The sequence below is a fragment of the Mesoplodon densirostris genome, chromosome 17 (genome assembly GCF_025265405.1).
Source record: "Mesoplodon densirostris isolate mMesDen1 chromosome 17, mMesDen1 primary haplotype, whole genome shotgun sequence".
NCBI lineage: Eukaryota > Metazoa > Chordata > Mammalia > Artiodactyla > Ziphiidae > Mesoplodon > Mesoplodon densirostris.
In genome coordinates this window covers 33,106,448-33,113,172 of record NC_082677.1, presented here as the reverse complement: position 1 = coordinate 33,113,172, position 6,725 = coordinate 33,106,448, and positions in this window count along the sequence as shown.

Below are 6,725 nucleotides of genomic sequence, written 5' to 3'. Positions count from 1 at the left end.
TTAAAGATTCATTTTGTTGAGTCCTTATGAGAAACAACAATCTGAATCTTGACATTTTCTATCCAGCCTAATGGCAGAGCTCTGTGACTAGAATATGCTACCAGGTTGGTACTTTTATACCTTGTCTATCTTGTTTTTGCTTTAAAGATAAGACTTAAACTAACAACTTTTCCCCCTTATAGTTTTACTTTGAACCCTAGAACTCAATCACCTCCACTTAAAATTGTTGACACAAGCAGCTAATAACCATTTTTTTGGTTTCTGCCTAACCTTGTAACAAGTATCTATTAAAGCCAATTCTCTGGGTGTTTCAGTGAACGACAGTTCTTTTTCTTTCTATGCTGGCACATCCACTTTCTCTACTCTTGGCACATAGGAGGTATGCATTCAAGTAATTGGAAAAATCTGGATTTCTGATGCCAAAGGGTTAAAAGCCTCTTGGATTTCTTTGCAGTGATATACAGCCACTGTTTTATTTTTGATCAGTGGCATTTGGCCACTGTTTAATTAGAGTACTGAACATTACTGTCAGTATTAGGGTTTTTGTTTTTGTTTTTCTTGGGTCATTCTTTTATGGCACATGTGAATTTTGTTTTGTATAAAGTAAAATGACTTTCTCTTGGTCTCTGATGATGGGTTTAAAATTAAGGGATCATCTGGTTTTGGTGTGGATTTGGTTTGGTGTGGATTTGGTTTGGTGTGGATCCAGGATTATGTTGTAACTGATGTATATTAGTTACTTGTACATTTTTTTTTTTGGATCTTTGCAAGGGGAAAACTATAAGTAACAAGTTTTATATAACTAATTTAAATTTATTAAAAGTTTTTATTTTCAGGATAAGCAATTTTTCAACCTTGGGTGAAAATACTTGCAACAGTTTAAGGTGACTGTGTTTTACCTTAGGACAACTGTTGCATGCCAATGTGTGTGTGTGTGTGTGTGTATGTGTGTGTGTGTGTGTGTGTGTGAAAACACTTCAAAACTGAGTTAAAAGATGTAAATTTAAAATTGGTTGTGTATCTAACCTGCCCGAGGTTCAGTCAGTAAACAATTATTTTTAAAAACAAAAAACAACAAGAACAAAAGTAGGAAATTAAATGTTGTACAGTAATATACAGATCAAATCTGGTACCTTCACTCACTGTCTGCTAGACAATGACATGTGTAATATGTAAGAAATCCTGTGGGGGAGGTGGGCATTCTGTAACTTGGAGGAGTTGACAATGGCACCTTTTCTTCTATGTCAAATTTCAACTTATAGTCACATACTGCAATTGTATTACTCAGTGGATTTCTGGATTTTATTACCTAATGTTAACTGAGCTTCATAAAATGGACAAGTGGCTTAAAAGGATTCCTACACACAAACTACTGATCAAGAATTACACTAGGAATATAAATACAGGTGAAGTGGCAGTGATAATGTTTCTACTATTCCTAGAACGAGGTCTTGGTAGCTACACAGTAACATCAAAATAATGATTCCAAGATCTGACTCCAAGTTTGTTAAAAATAAATCTAAATTATGAATAAGACTATTTGCACTATATGTTTATGATGTGTACAAGTATTAACAATTAACCCCACTATGACTGTATCTTGTTCCTTAGGATATTAGTGAAGCCATCATGATTAGCAGGACTTTTCAAAACAAAGCATTTCCATGGAGCAAATCTGTACTATTTTTCAGCTACATTTAAAGACATGCAACTCTCAATCTGGTACAAAATTTTATTAAATTTGATGTTACATTTTTAGAAACCACTTTTGCATTTTCCTACATAATAGCGGAGACAAAAAGTCATGCACTGGGTAGTGACTTAGTCTTTCTGGTGTATTTCACCACCAAAAATGTACATGAAAAACAGTATGGTAACCAACACATAGAATACCAACAGTGACTCAAGGAGTCCCCATCTTCTAGGTGCCAGGGTCATCTCCATTCAGCTAAAAGTTGAGAATAGTACACAGGATATTTTTGATGGGCCTAAAAATTGGCTTCCATCACTTTTGCTCAGTTTCCATTGACCTGAACTCAAAACTTGACTGCAACTAACTGCAAGAGAGACTGGGAAGTACTGTCTACCAAAATTTTTAAAAGAGCTGCGTTTGAAGCCAGTATCTCTGATGAGTAAGTAAAGCTGAGAAGAAGTGAGCCAAAGAACTATTGTATATCATTATACTTGATGGTTAAACTTGTGTGCATATTGGCTTTTTGAAAATTATTTCAAAAAATAAATTAAAAACAATAATAAAAGTATAAAATAAATGGGCATCCAGTCAGACACTTAGGACTAGCAGCCAATCTGATTTGTGTATGTGATTTTCTTTTTCAGAGTTTTGTTTTGTTTTTGAGGATATAGCAGTGTCTAGCCCTATTTGAAAAATGTACATAAAGAAACAAACAGGGGAAAAATGCTTAAGGTCAGCTAGCATCTTATTCAAAATACATATAAATGACTTTTTACCAGATTCCTACAAAACTAATGACACATTAATAGATATTAGGGTGTATTCTGAAGACTAAACATCAAAATGTATGAGTCTAGATGGGTTTACTTTCTTTTAAAATTAGTCTATAAACTAGTATATAAAATATATATTTCTGAATGCTTAATTGGTATCTAATAATATTCTCTAGAATTTAGGGAATTAATCTAATTAATTTTGCTAGGCTGACAACAAAATCACAGAAAACAACTCAAGAAATGAAGACCATATAACAGATGACTGTTCTTATTATCTCTGGATATAACAGTCCCAGGGAAGATAAAACATTCATCATACTGTTGTAAAATGAATGAAAGCTGCAAATTAAAATTCCAAATCCTGATAACATAATTGTACAAGAGGGAAAAAAGTGAAATTTACAAGGAACAATTATAAAAATTATAAATACTTAGGTTTTCTAAAATTATTTTATAGTGTATTTGATTGCTGAGCTATTAAGATTTTTCTCTCATAAAATTACAATAAATTCTAGGCAGTCTGAAAATCCTATCAGCAGGAAGCATGTGTCTTTTTTTGTTAATGCAATGTGGCTTTAAAATGAGCAATTCCCAATTATTAACCTTAAAGCATCCCAACAGACAGAAATAGAGATAAATGCTTTGTTTTTCTAGAGCCTCACACCATGCATTTTCATCCTCTCCTCCTTCCTTCATAGAAAGCAATTAAATCTTTTCATAGAAGATTTACAAGTCTTTAGAAAAGCAAAATCATTAGAACAAAACAATGTGGCCATTTGAAAAGCATATCAGGGTAGGTAATAACAACTGAACTTTCAGTTATTAAAGCAATAAATTTTTTAATCAATTTGGGAAGTATGAGTGTCTGAAATCTTTATTTGGCATTAAATGACTTTTCTCTCCTAAGACAATCATTCTGAGACTGACCTCTTAAGGTTTCTCCGAGACCTAACTCAATTATTATTTTTTTCCTCAGACTTTCTAAAGAAATAATGTACTTTTGAAAATCAGTATGGAACAGAGTAGTCGTTATCAGAGGGGGAAGGGTGTGGAGGGAGGGCAAAATGAGTAAAGGAGGTCAACTGTATGGTGATGGATGAAAGCTAAACTTTTGGTGGTGAGCATGCTGTAGTGTATACAGAAGTCAAAGTATAGTGTGGTACACATGAAATATATAATGTTATAAACCAGTGTTACCTCAACGTACTCATTATGGTATTTGTTTTATTTTGTATAATTCTTTTTTTTTTTTTTTTTTGGCCGTGCCTTGTGGCATGTGGGGAACTTAGTTCCCCAACCAGGGCTTGAACTCACGTCCCTTGCAGTGGAAGTGTGGAGTCTCAACTACTGGACCTCCAGGGAAGTCCCTCTTTTGTGTAATTTTTATAGAAGTTAGCTATCATATAAGTCTTAGGATATTTATAAAAACACTTCTCCTTTTTAACCTGATGCAACATTTAGAGTTGCTAGAAGCAAGAGCACTATCATTTATTGCTCTAAGTAGAGTTAAGGTTAATACATGATGATGTTTGGCAGGTCATAGTTGATGACATTGTGGTGAGATGGTCCCAAAAACAAAGGAATGAAGCAAGGTACTTCAAAGGCCCAGTTTTAAAGTAAGCATACTTGAGGTTGCAGACAGGAGCTCAGAAACCAAGATTGGAATTTGTTTCAAGTCTCCTGGGAAACTCTTTCAGCTAAAGAGAGTGCAAACACACACACACACACACACACACACACACACACACACAAATCTTTCAGTTGTTGAACAGCTGAGTGCTGATGAATGTACACCTGAAGGGCTCACACCAGCAGATTTGCTGGATATGGTCCTGTTTGGGGGAGTCAGCACAATACTATGTACTTACAACCCGCCAGAGTCTAAGGATGGGCCATAGCCCAAAGATATGGACAGCAAAAACCACAGTTCAGAAACACACGACTATGAGTCAAGACCAATTCTAAAATGCCCCAAAATATTTTCAAAGGGATAGAACCATTTATTTCATGGTTACTTTTAAGAAACAAATAAAAATCCTGAAAATACTGCCTCTATATTTGGCCTGACCTGTATTGGTCTAATTTGTTTTGTTTTGTTTTTTAATTTATTCATTTATTTATTTTTGGTTGCGTTGGGTCTTCGTTGCTGCATGTGGGCTTTCTCTAGTTGCAGCGAGTGGGAACTACTTTTTGTTGTGGTGCATGGGCTTCTCATTGTGGTGGCTTCTCTTGTTGCGGAGCACAGGCTCTAGGCACACAGGCTTCAGTAGTTGCAGCATGCAGGCTCAGTAGTTGTGGCTCATGGGTTCTAGAGTGCAGGCTCAGTAGTTGTGGCGCACGGGCCTAGTTGCTCTGCGGCATGTGGGATCACCCCGGACCAGAGCTCGAACCCGTGTCCCCTGCATGGGCAGGCAGATTCATGCCCCCTGCGCCACCAGGGAAGTCCCGTCTGATTTGTTTTTATCCCCCCAAGCTCATATTTTGAAATCCTAACCTCCAAAGGTGATGATACTAGGAGGTAGTCCCTTTAGGAAGTGCTTAAGTCATTAGCTGGAGCCCTCATAAATGGGATTAAAGCTCTTATAAAAGAAACACCACAGAGTCTCTAGCCCCCTTCCACCACATCAGGACACAACGAGAAGGCACTGGCCATGACCAGGAAGAGGGCCTTCACCAGAACGTGACCAAGCAGGTGCCTCTAGAACTGTGAGATATAAATTTTTGTTGTTTATTAGCTGCCCAGTCTGTGGTTCTTTGTTATAGCAGCCCAAACAAAGCCCTTATACCTCTTACTAGGATTATTGATGCAGCTCCTTATCTCCTTCAGTCTCTTCCATGACTTCTCAAATTTGAGTGTGAGCTCTTGCCAAGCTAGTCTTCCTAAAAATATATTTTCCCTGTTTCCTTATCTTTTCACAACATCTGTACCTCAATGAGGTTGACCCATGTGGAAAACTGTTTACAAAAATGGCCACTCCTTGTGGTCCACACCCTTTGCCCAGTGATTTTGCAGCTCTTCCTATTAAGAGGAGTGTAATTCCCCACCACTTTAGTCTGGCTTTGTGATTAGCATTGACCAACAGAACGTGGCAAAAATGATAGTGTGACAGGTGTGAGTCTGGGACTTGGCATACTTCTGCTCTTCTCTTCTCCCATGTACCCCTACCAGGTTAGGAGGAGCACAGACTAGCCAGCTGGAGTATGAGAGACCACCATGTGGAGACCAGCCATAGCCCTTCAGCCAACAGCCAGCAAGCCTAACATGTAAGTGAGTTTTTCCAGACTAGCCAGGCCCTAGCTGACCTCTTAGCTGAGTACAAGCCTAAGTGAGATCGACTAGGCCTGGTGCAGATCAGTAGAACAATAGGCAACAGCAAATGGCCTAAAGTTGGGAGGTGATTTGTTACATAAGCAACAACGGATGAATGTAGCCCCCACACATCCATGGTTATTTCCACCTCTTTGATTCTATCCTTACATTGTTCTTCCTAGAATGCCTCCTTCCCTCTCCTCCACCTTCATCTGTCCAAACACTTCTAAGACCCAAGGTAAGTGCTATCTCACTAAGCCTTCTCTGACTACTTCAATCTATACACATATCTCCCTTTAGTTTAGTAAAAAAAAAAAATTTTTTTCTCTGTAATATTTCATGTATCCCATATTTGATTATACAGACCCTGAGTTACCCCAGTCCCTAACACAGAGCTAGCTCATATTGAATGCTTAATAAAAATTCACGAGCTGAAAGCAAACAGATCTTATAGTCTTTCCATCCATCCAACCTGTGGCCTGATTTAGGCATCAATACAATTCTCTCAACTGACCGTGTCTTGGAACTGATTAACAGGTGCAAAACTTTCCCTGTTGAAGCTCTTTATAAAGAGAATTGATGGCTATATAACTACAGTTTACTTAAACCATCAATTTCCTTTAAATAAGAGAACTGTGTTAATAGATTTTTCCTATATATGTATATAAAAGCTTAAGGGAATTCCTCCTTTATTAGGGCTATCAGTTTCTGTTTCTGCTTATTAAGGATGCACTTCATATTCACTTTACTTGACACTGCAGGAAATTGTGCATGTCTCAGGCTACATAATTCTGAGCTTACTTCTGAAATGCTTTATCTATTATTTCAAACTGTCACAAGGCCAGTTGACTCTTAACATATGTCAGGTAAAATAAGAAATATGTATATACATACTAATTTAAATTCCATAATAAATTCCTATATTCAGTATTATCCATGACCAACT